Source organism: Panthera leo, chromosome F3 (assembly GCF_018350215.1).
Source record: "Panthera leo isolate Ple1 chromosome F3, P.leo_Ple1_pat1.1, whole genome shotgun sequence".
NCBI lineage: Eukaryota > Metazoa > Chordata > Mammalia > Carnivora > Felidae > Panthera > Panthera leo.
Genome location: NC_056696.1, coordinates 13210139 through 13222501, shown reverse-complemented (window position 1 = coordinate 13222501; position 12363 = coordinate 13210139). Strand labels below are relative to the sequence as shown.

The following is a 12363-nucleotide window of genomic DNA, read 5'->3' as shown; positions in this document are numbered from 1 at the left end:
ACTGCCGAGCGATCGCCCATCACTCCAGAAAGTGTGCAAAGGAGTCCTTCCTTCACAGCTTGACATCTCTGCCCACATTTGGCACGAACCGAGGAAGCCTCCCAGGGTAGAGAAAGGGGATGCGCTTAGGTTCTAGAGAGCAGAGCTGACACTCTTTCCCAGAGCGAAAATAAAAGAGCAGGGTCTAGAAAGGATTGATTCTTTAACAATTTACCATTTTATAGCTTGTGCTCATTTATTGCCAGAATGTCATACGGTGGCGTTTGAGGGTAGAGGAGGAAAGGGTTATCCAAGGCAGAATATGGGAACATCAGAAAGAATCCAGACATCACACAGGCTTTGGGGTTGGTAAGGGCAGAGGTAACCTCTTCTAGATCATCTTTGATAGTTATTCTACACTATTGTATGGTACTGAAGAGCTTAGAGCTCAACTCTAGCTGTGTAACCTCAGGTAACTTACTTATATCCTTTATGCCTCATATGCCTTATACACTGTTCTGTTAAATGGGAATAAATATGGTACTGACTACCTAGGAACATTATGAGGGCCAAGTGAATTAATACATCTAAAGTGTTTATAGGAATGCTTAGGAAATAGCATCAAATACTTGCTATTATTATTTAACATCAAAAGTATGAATGAGATGTTGGATTGGAAACTTCCAAAGTCAGTTCCACCTCTAAGATTCCAGTATACAAGGGCTCCTTCTTCAGACACACACGTATTTAAAAAAATGAAGGAATCTGTTGAGATGAATCTTAAGCCTGGAGAAGAGACTCAATCTAAATGGAGATAGTTTAACCACTATTATAATTTTTACTATAGCACTTCTCTTGAAGCGATGTGTAAAATTCTTTGCATATGGGTGCATACGTACAGAAAAAGGGCTCATAACTGTTATCAAATTTCAAACTTCAAAAATTTGGTTTACTGAAACACACTGTATAAATCAGAATAATCTGAAATGCAAGTTACTTGTGTGGGTAATTACCCTGTGTGTTTCCTATATGTAAACAAACAAAAAATAAAGGAATTACATTGGAAACATTTCTAAAACGTGCTGAAGTTGGTTAAATGGATTGTAAATCATGATAAAGCAATAAAAGCTTGCCCAGGGCCTCCTTGCTGTAGATTTGGAGCACTGATCTAATAATACACTGTAATAACAAAGAAGAGATGAAAAATCTCATGAAAACAAGCAGAGAGAGCCAAAGCCCAAGGACAAGTCTAGAGTTTGACCAGTGGAGGGTTAGCAGTTCTTTTTGGACAGTCATCTGATGTAGTGAATGTCTGCCTGCGGCCTCTTCTAGAAGGCGTGGGGCGGGGCCCCTCTGGATTATCCTTTTCTCTATAGATCCATTTCTCCAAACCAGGAATCAATGGCAGTAAGAGCATCTTGGGAGCAAGCTCCAAGGCCAGTCCTCTCCAGAGTGGCCACGCCTCTAAAAAATAATCTGAAGGGGAGGGGGAGGAGGGGGGCAGGCACCTGGTGGGCTCAGTGGGTTAAGCGTCCAACTTCGGGTCATGATCTCATGGTTTGTGGGTTCAAGCCCCGTGTCAGGCGCTGTGCTGACAGCTCGGAGCCCGGAACCTGCTTCGGATTCTGTGTCTCCCTCTCTTTCTGCCCCTCCCCCACTCCTGCTCTGTCTCCCTCAAAAATAAATATTGAAACAACTTTTTCAAAAATAATCTGAAGAATCTTCTGACATCATACGTGAGTGGGACAAGGATTTTCTGGAGGCTGGGAAGAAAAAGTCGTTACTCTCACCCAGGCATAGGTGGGAAAATTATTAAATCAAGTTTAGGAAACTCTACTCGCTAACTTACTTACGAGTTTTCCTCATGTAGAACACAATATCTAGATCTATCTACGTAGAGGAACAAACGACATAAATGTATACTTATTATAAACATAATACTTTTATGTTCCCAGACATCATCCCTACAGATTATATCAAGAGCACAGACTTAGCTATCAGGCAGGCCTGGGTTCCCAATTGTGTTTGGTCCTTTAACCAGCCACTGATCTTGGGCTATTCTCTTAAACTCTTAAAACCAGGGGCGCCTGGGTGGCTCAGTCGATTAAGTGTCCAACTTGGGTTCTGGTCACGATATCATAGCTTTGTCGGGCTCTGTGCTGATAGCTCAGAGCCTGGAACCTGCTTCAGATCCTGTGTCTCCCTCTCTCTCTGCCCCTCCCCACTCACACACAAACTCTCTCTCTCTCAAAAAAAAAAACTAAACTCCGTTTCCAAACTTAAAAATAGGAAATCTACATAAAAACATGTAAAACATGTATCTCACGGGGCTATTGAAAAAGTTAAATCGCATCATTGATGTAAAGAACTTAGCATTCGCTGAGTGCTTACTACTATTAATACCCTACATTTGAAAGGAAATTCCCAAAGTGGGAGTGAGGAGGAAACAGAAAAAAGTACTCCTCCTTCTAACTCTGGAGCCAGGGAAATGGGCAAAGGGCTAATTATTCCAGAGACACCCTAACATTTCAAGTCAAGAAATGGTGGCTTGACTGAGAACCACACCCAGAAAGGACTAATGAATGAATGGGACTCAAAATGCCTCTGGCTATTTCATCGTTTGGCGGCCCTGGCTCTCATAATTTAAATTTCAGTTTAACAAGAAGTATTGTCGCAGAACATCTGGCAGACACAGAGGGCCTGTCTGTCGCATTCCTTTTTCTTTCTTGACAAATATTCCTAGAGTGGGTGAGATCCAGACATTCTTCCTTGACATCCTTTTGTTCTTACAATAACCCAGATCCTTTCTGTAAGCATGTTTAATCCAGGGGTACGGGAAAATTGTAGCCTACTTATTCTTGCTAAGGTCCCAAGGGCAGGTGTTGGCTGCCTTTCCAAAACACTTTTTTTTTAATGTTTTTAAATGTTTATTTATTTTTGAGAGACAGAGACAGAGTGCAAGCGGGGGAGGGGCAGAGAGAGAGGGAGACACAGAATCCGAAGCAGCCTCCAGGCTCCGAACTGTCAGCCCAGAGCCCGACGCGGGGCTCGAACAGTGAGATCATGACCTGAGCCGACGTCGGACGCTTAACAAACTGAGCCACCCAGGCGCCCCCCCAAGACACTATTTTAAAGAGTTCCTACCAAGTGACTGCTTAATTGCATTTTATTGCATGGCATAAACATGCTACGTGATTGGAAATTTCCTGAATATTTCCTGATCTCAGTCACCGAAAACACTCAGACGCCGAAGACAATTTTGGAGTATCTTCTCAGCTCACTTCCTTGAACCGCGTCGGACGCAGCCCACAGTGGGGCGGGGTGGGGGCGGGATCTGATATACACAGCCACCCAGCACAGGGGAGTGGACAAGAAACGAGGCTCTGACTTAGGCCAGGCCAGCTGGTGACCCTTTCCTGCGAAATGAGAACGGAGAACAAGATCAAGGGCTACTGGGAAAGAGTCAGTCACTCTGTGAGGCACTCTCTGGGGCTGAATCCAGAACAGGCAAACCACGAAGCCCTGCTCGTCTTTGTTTTCTGTTAAGGAGATGAGGGAACAAAGAAAGGCAAAGAGAAAAGGGAAGCAGGTGCTCCGGGAGAAGCCAAGACTTGAGATGAAGAGGGTCTATTTCCTGGGTTCCCATGGCTTCCTTGACTCTTGTCCCACCCTGAGGCCCAGCTGCACTCTCGCCCTTGAGTTTTATAAGGCACTCTTGCCTCCATGTACTAAATGTTGCCCCTTTGGCCCAGCTAGACCAGTAATCCGGCGTATTTCCCTACCTTCTGTTTCCCTCGGCGCCCTGGCCCTGCACATTGTACACAAGAAGGCGTATTTCCTATTTAGGGCCTCCATATGATTAGGCCGCTTTACCTGAGTTTGTATTTCTACTTTGCCTGCGTCTAACAGAGGCCCTGTCATCAGTAGGGGAAATGCTCCTTACGCTGTTCCTCAGTTTCTGGAGAGAGGCACGGATTTTCTTTCCACTTCCAGGAGAGATCAAAAGGAGAAAGGAGGAAGGAGCGCTTCTCTTTTATCTTCCTTCTCGCTGTAGTTTCACTGGGGAAAGAAAGCATAGATGCCGGACAAGCTTTTCTCGCCGCCCTTCCATCCTCGCTGGGTCAGGAGAGATTGCAGATCTCGGCAAATATGTCTCGGCAAATATGAACCCTTCAGACCTGAGTCTCTCCTGCTGGGGGTGGGGTGGGGGCAGTCAAGCCCCAAGATCTAGACTTGTGGGGTAGCGGGGAGACGGGCACGGGAAGAAGTCTTATTTGGGCTCCGGCCTTGCTTTATAGTTAATTACATTAACATTTCATCTTTGATCTCTGAGTCCATGTCTAAACTGGCTAAACTATTTAGAGGGAAAAATATGATCGGTCCCTGAGTATCCTCACCAGGCTTGAAGATACTTTAAGGAATGTTGAGTTCCGCAAAAGAAACAAATATCTAACTACAGAATAAGGTACTCATTAAGCCTCTGCTGAGTGATTGCCTGTTAAAAGGTGGGTCATCTGCCAAGGTATCTTAGTTATTCTCATTTATTCCCTAAACTCTAACACTTAAAAGTCACTCCTCCCAGTGACTGTGGTTGAAAATCTTCAAGTACTTCATTGATTCCTTTCTTTCTCTCCCTAACCACACCCAAACCATTGCCATCCCTGTTGATTTCACTTCCCCTGAATTTCCCCTGCTCCTTTGGGCACTGCCTGAGTTCAGGCCCTTTGATCTGTGGTTTTAACCACTGCTGTAGCTTTCTGGTTATCTTCCTTGTCCCCAGCCACTTTCTACATTGTAGCAGAGTTCACCTTTGTGAAATAAACCTGGTGACTTCATGCCCTGTCTAAAAACCCTTAGTAGCCCCTTTAGCTAATAGGAAAACCTTAATCTAGAGGATCTATCACAATCTGCCCCAACCCACAAATTTCAGCAACTTCGTCTTCTTCCATCACTGTCATACCTCAGGGTTTCTGCAAAACAGCCACTGTGGTCCAGTCTGATGCCCCGGCCAGATTCATCTACTCACCATTTCTTAAATTCTGTGTCTTGGTACATGCTATCAAATGCCCAACCATTTCACTATGTCTGGAATATTCTTTCCCAGATTCTCCACATTAAGAACAACCACTTATCCTTGGAGTCTTATATAAAATTTAAATCATATATGAGATAGGTTACCCTCCATACCCCTCATTGCTGTTTTCAAACCATTGTCCCTTCCCCCTCTGTCTTCCCTAGACATTCTCGGGATTGAATCTCTTATAACTAAATCATACTGGGGGCACCTGGGTGGCTCAGTTGGTTAAGTGTCCGACTTCGGCTCAGGTCATGATCTCGCGGTTTGTGAGTTCGAGCCCCAGGTCGCACTCTGTGCTGACAGCTAGGAGCCTGGCGCCTGCTTCGGATTCTGTGTCTCCCTCTCTCTGCCCCACCCCTGCTCACGCTCTGTCTCTCTCTGCCTCTCAATAATAAATAAACTTTAAAAAAAAAATCATACTGCCCACTATCCCTCATTGTGATGTCACCAACCAACCCCCCAGTTATGCCCCTTCACTTCCCACTGGTTTTACTTCCTGGTTCACTTTGACTGTCTCCAGTCCTGCTAACGTCTCCATTCCTGGATGATCACCATGTACACAGTAGATGATTCAGTAGACTCTCCATTCCTAGAACTCCTCTCTTCCAGCGATCTGACCCTCCATACTACCTCCACCATTTATCTGTATGTTCAGAGCCCTAGACCTTCTCTTTACCAATAATCCTTCCATAACACCAATTTAATTCATTCCATTCTCTGACCGTAACATCCATCTATCCCTCCATCTCCTCTAGTGACCCAGTTCCAACTTCACCAGGAGCTCCAACCCATTGATCTATCTTTTCATTATCTCTAACCTTCGTGAAATTCTCTCTCACCACCATACTCATCTTAAAGTCCGTGACTAATCAATAGACTCAACCTCTTTGTATATACCCTTAATTCCTTGGTGTACTCACTCGGCAAAACTACAACCCTGGCTAATTTTACCTAATTTGTGCCTTCGTTCCTGCCAAAGAATGAGCCAAAGGCCAACGCTTTTGATCATGAACCTCCAGTGAACCTAAATGTTGCTTGATGATCATATTCTACTTTTCTGGCCTATTCACTCTACCACAAATGCGATGGCTACCTTGTTCGTTCTTATCTCTCCTCAGACCCACAGCACACCGCCTCAGTCTTCATTCTCGGATGACGGTCGTCTTTCCCACTTCACTGACAAAGTTAACGCCAATTCTATAAATTTCGGATTCTGTGTCGGAATCCGAAATTCTATAAATTTCCGTAACCATCACCACCTTTCCGCCAGAATCTATACACATAAACCCTTACCTCCCACCTGCAGCTGAAGAGGACTTAACCACGCACCTATCAAAAGTCAATCTCCCCACTTGCAAATGAGATCCCATCTTTACTCAGTGACAATGCTCTAGAAATCCTCCCATTTCTTTTCCTGAATCACAAATGTCTCCGTCTCTCTACCAAATCCTTCCCATCAATGTACAAACACATAATTTATTTCTCCCATCTTAAAAACAAAAACAAAACCCTTCACTTACCCTTACTTCCCTTGCCTGATACTGCCTTGTTTGCAAATTTGTACTCCTTCCTGGCAAAACTCTTTGAACAAGTTGTCTATATCCATTCTCTATAATTCCTTTCCCCCCATAGTCACTTATAATCACTGCAAGCCAGTTTTTTTTTTTCCTACTCACCCTACCAAAGCTGTTTGTTCGCAGTTTTCCTCTTACTTGACTTATTACAAAGATTCAATGTAGTCAAGCCCTCTGTCCTTGATATTTTCTTCACACGGCTTCCAGAACACTCAACCCTTGGTTTACTTTATTGGTCACTCCTTAGTCTCTTTTGCTGCCTTTTCCCTCTTCTTCCTAAGCTCTTAATGATTACACACTTTCGGGCTCACTCTTTGTTCTCTTCGCTATTTTCACTCATTCTTTCAGTAAACTCATCCAGAATCACAACGCTGATTACCACCTCCATGCTAATTTTCCATCTCCAGCCCAGACTTCTCTCCTGAACTTCAGACTTGCACATTCACTCCACTTCTCAACATCTTCTCTTGGTGTCATCTAAAACCTCAGAAATGTTGAGTTTAAGCTCTTCTGATTCCTGATCTCTCACCATGAAAACTGCGTTGTCACCCACTTTTCATACCTCAAATGATAGCAACTATGTTCTTCCGGTGGTTCCGATCAAAAATTTTAGACTCATCTTTGACTTCTGTCTTTATTACACTCCCACACATACCATTCAGCAAATCCAGTTGGCTTTCATTTCAAACATATCCAGAATCCAAACACTTCTCACTACCTTCAGTGCTATCCCCCTGGCCTGAGCCACCGTTACTTTTCTCCTGAATTACTGCAATGTTCTCATTTAGGAATCAGCAAAGTGATTTTGTAAAGGGCCATGTAGCAAATATTTTCTGCTTTGTAGGCCATACAGTCATTGGGGCAACCAGTCATCTCTGCTGTTATAACGCAAATGGGCATGGCTGTGTTCCAACATAAGTTTGTTTCCAAAAAAAAGCAATGAGCTGAATTTGGACCCCAAGCCATAGTTTACCAACTCCTAATCTATCGGGCCTCTTTGTTTCCATCCACTATGATCTTTTCTCAAGTCAGATCATGTCACTTCTCTGCTCAAAACTCTGCAATGGTTCTCCTTCTGGATCAGAGTAAAAACCAGAATCTTCAATAATCTTCAAGCCCCTACATGATCCTGCCACAGTCATATCCCTAAATCTCATACCCATTGCACTCTCTCCTTAATCCACCCTGCTGCAGCTGCACGGATCCCCTCACTGGTCCTCAAATAGGCCAGGCACACTCAAGACTTGGGGCATCAGCACTGGTTGTCCCCTCCTCCCCCAGATATCCACACGGCCCCTGCCCTCACCCTCTTCACTTCTCTGCTCAAATGTCACCCTCATCAAGGAGGCCAATGCTGGCCACTATTTGAAATTACAGCCTTCCTCCATGACTCTCATGCCCCCTTACTCTTCTCTATTTTTCCCTTTTTCCCCCCCCAAACTTACCACTTTCTAACATCAATAATAATTTACTAATTTACATTTACTGCATCCCTAACCTTCCTGGAATACAAGCTCCACGAGGCCAGGGAACTTTGGATTTTATTCCCTGGTGTATCCTGAGACCCTAGAGCCATGGATGACACATAGGAGGCATTCCCAAAAGGTGGGATGAATGGAATCCGTGTGGCATCCCTCAAATCCCAGAGATGTAGTGGGTCACTCAAGTCTCTATATTACTTTAATTCTTTTTCCGTGTTATTCTTATAGTCCTTTTTGTCCTGACTCATTACTATGTAGGTAACCGCCTTTCCTATCACAACACCATGATCTTCTTGGACATTTGCTATATGTTTGTTTGCCTGTCATGTAGCAAAAGGTCAGTCATGCCAACGTAATGAACCTACAAAGGTGCCACATATGCGTGGTTCTCTGTCACTAAGTCACTCACTCCACGAGCCAGTATTTGAAAGGTCTCTCCCCATACCCCACTCTCGATACATCTATACACACACACCGCTAATTGAGATCCTTTAAAACTCTTTTTCACATATTTGCTTAATTAGCTTGCATTGACCTCTGCAAAAACACTGGCCTCTGACGATCCTAAGAGGTAGTTTCCTGGCATGGACACCAGAGCATCAAAGAGTCAGCTGGAACGAAGGAAAGCATAACACAGCTGGATTTAATTATTCATGACAGGCAGCCGAATATATCTGACACAGGTCTTCTCCCTAACACATCACTCAAAACAGGCCGGTTTCAGGAAACGGTAGAGAGAGAGAGAGAAAAAAAAAAAAACCAGGATCAGGCCAAAATGTGTCCATAATACAAAGCAGATCATCTTTCACACGGATGACCTTATGCATTTTGTTTTATATTTTTATGATGGTCCCACATCTATAAGACTGCTGACCCTTTAAGACTCGGCGTGCTCCTATGCTGGGGCTTAGCAGTGGTGGCTCAGGTTCTTGGAAGAGGAGGTGGGTGAAGATCACACCCATTCGTGAATCATCCTACGAGCCAAGGGTCCTCCAGGGTTCACGTAGAAGTGCGGGCATGTTTGCAATTAATTCATCTGGGAAGCACAGGTGAGCACTTTCTACTTGCCTTCGACATTCACAGAAGGATTAACTATATCTACAATCCAGTTTGTTTCTTTGGGCTTTTGCTTAGCAGGAAACGGGTGAGGATTTTAGGCGTTGCTTTGTTACGACCTACCCATAATTTTAATATTTCTCTTGTATGAAATCACCCTCTCACCTGATGAAACGATGGGCTTTGGGTTGGCCATGCCCTTGGGTTGGCTCCTATTAAAAGAAGAAATTTCCGGGGCACCTGGGTGGCTCAGTCGGTTAAGCGTCCGACTTCAGCTCAGGTCAGGATCTCGCGGTCGGTGAGTTCGAGCCCCGCGTAGGGCTCTGGGCTGATGGCTCAGAGCCTGGAGCCTGCTTCCGATTCTGTGTCTCCCTCTCCCTCTGCCCCTCCCCCGTTCATGCTTTGTCTCTCTCTGTCTCAAAAATAAATAAATGTTAAAAAAAAAGAAAATTTAAAAGAAGAGATTTCCTAATTAGGCAGAACTCAATTTTCTTGCTGCAGTCTCCTCCCAGATGCTCGATCCCTGAAGTCACTGCCTTCTTGTTTCTGTGCGTTTCCCGGTCCTGGTGAGCTTGCATTGTTGGATCACGGTTTTGACCAGTCTTGCACATCCCAGTGCTCGTACAACGGCAGAAACCCTTGTGGTTTTTTTCCTGCTGCTTTGCTCTGATTTACGTTTGAAGCCAGAGACGTAGACTTCCCCTGAGTCTTTTTGCTCGGAACGTCACCTTTTATAAGTTCAACAAAAACTTGGGTTTCAGCTGTACTAGGGCTTACGCCTGTGACTGAGACTCTAACCATGAATGCTCCATTAAAGGGCGCAGAATTTAACAGAGAAAATAGCAAGGAGACTTGATTAGAATGCCACATGATTAGAGCTGTGATATGTTAAGCAGGGAGTGTGAGGGTAGCACGGAATGAGGGCACCTAACCCAGCACCTAGGGGCCGAGGGAAGCTCTCCTAGACTCAGCAACGTCTAAGCAGTCTGTGCCAGATGAAAAAGAATGAGAGATGTTCTGTACTAAGGAGGTAATATCTATAAATGCTGTGAGCTACGAATCATACCAACTTTAGGGAACGCAAGTAGTTAAGTACAGGTGCAGGCGATGTGGCAAATCTGAGGCTGCGGAGGGAAGGCAGGGCTAGATCACAAAAGGCTTTATATGTCATTCTAAGGAGGTGAGGATTCATGCTATCAGTGACGGGGAGTCACCGAAAGCTTACACATGACACGGTCAGGTTTATATTTCAGAAAGACTGGCATCAGTGCGGAGAATAGATTTCGCTCTGTAGCTACTCCCCTGAAACTGGCCCCTACGCCCGCCTTCTCTACCTAATCTTCCTGTGGCTCTGAACAGCTCAGCTCCACACCCCTTTTCCCGTCAGTATTCTCAAACAAAACTAATGATCAGAATCACTTTAAGAGCTTATAGAAATACAGATAATCTGAGCCCACTTTTTCGAACTGGATCCTCATGGGAACGGAGCCTGTCAATCTCTGTTTTATAAAATCTTCCCGTGTGATTCTGAGGCGGTTGGACTAGGGACAGAATTAGGGGACTAACAGAGACTGCTACTTGCACTGCAACACAGATATGTCGATGAACATCAACAGTGAGTTTGGCTTGTTGCGTTAGATTAAAGATGGCTGCCACTCTAAATAGCTTCCTTCTACATGATCTACACCTCTACTCCCAGGACTAGGAAAATCAATCCCTTACTTAAACCCTCCAGAACGTTCTCTTGTTGTTTAAATAACATGTCTAAACCTTAACACAACCCATTAGGCAGCGTAGTCTGGCTCCAATGATCTCTCCTCTCCAACCACCCTTCCCTTTACCTTGTACTTGTTATTTGCGGGGGGGGGGGGGGGGGGGGGGGGGGGCGGGGTGGATATTGATGCAATTTACACCCCAACTTCTACTTTGTCAATTAAATTAAGGGTAGTTATGGAGTTGAGAAATTGTGTAAATCAGTAAAGATCTGAAAACTGTCTGAAAAAGGGGTGCCTGGGAGGTTCAGTCGGTTGAGCATCTGACTTCGGCTCAGGTCCTGATCTCGTGGTTGGTGAGTTCGAGCCCTGCATCAGGCTCTGTGCTGAAAGCTCAGAGCCTGGAGCCTGCTTCGGATTCTGTGTCTCCCTCTCTTTCTTCCCCTCCCTGACTCATGCTCTGTGTCTCTCTCCCTCTCTCTCTCTCTCAAAATAAATACACATTAAGAAAAACTGTCTGAAAAGAATTGGAAAGTGACTTGACTTAGGAAGAGAAAGGGACTGCTGGTCAATCTTCAAGACTCATCTGAGTTAAAGAGCAAATTTCCACATCCACATTATTTCCATATTATTTCCATGTTATTTCCTCCCAAGCTCAAGAACCCAGGGGCAGAGAATATTGATAACTTGTCAACTACCATTTGAGTATTGGCAAAGCAGAAAGCCAAGAGATAAGAGAATTAAGGGTGCTGGTGTAAAAGAAACAGAAAATTTCTGGAACGGGCCTAAAAAGATGATTTGGCTAATTTGTCCCAAGGCACAGAGGATTAAAACGTGAATGCCCGTGTTTAGCCATATGCGGTCTGGTTGGCAATGGTTCACCATTTGATTTAGTTCTGGTCTTAGGCTTGTTCTCCAGTGGCTCTACTGACATTCTGTCGTGTTACCCTAGAGCATGGTGAGTAACAACAGTTAGAAGGTTCCAGAAGCAAAGTAAATCACTTCCCAGGACATAAATGAAACCACCAAGGTAATCCTATAATGAGGTAGCAAATGCTTCATAATGATTGTTTTCCTCCTAAGTTAGAACTCTGACTTACAAACATGATTTTTATGGTTACAGCATATCCATGCGGTAGACCTTCTTTAATTAAACTGATGTGTTGCATTTCGCACAAGACTGTCTCAAAACACAATATATGTCAATATACAAATATATGCCTCAACATGAAGATATTGGAATGCTTCGAAGATAGGAACAGTGACATTTAAACATTCTGCTAATAAAAATGAAATGCTGTGCTTGAATGGTGTTAGATTATTTTTAATTAAACCAATGCCTTAAATTAATCCCATTAGTTCAGTTTTCAGGTTTATCATTTCCCTTCTCTTCCCAACGTACATTCACATCAATGAAAGCAACGGGGCCAGACGCGATGAGGCAAGCGGTGTCGGAGGCCAGTGGCTAAAATTAGATTATCAAT

At 44.3% G+C, this 12363-nt stretch overlaps 1 long non-coding RNA gene across 1 annotated transcript; it reads right to left on the bottom strand.

Moving 5' to 3' along the window:
- Window positions 1–3127: 3127 nt before the first annotated feature.
- Window positions 3128–5309, bottom strand: LOC122212153. Its single transcript, XR_006199035.1, has 2 exons — window positions 5265–5309; window positions 3128–4038 (listed from the first exon to the last, which is right to left on the bottom strand). It is a non-coding gene; the product is annotated as an uncharacterized LOC122212153 (long non-coding RNA).
- Between the last annotated feature and the right edge of the window lie 7054 nt (window positions 5310–12363).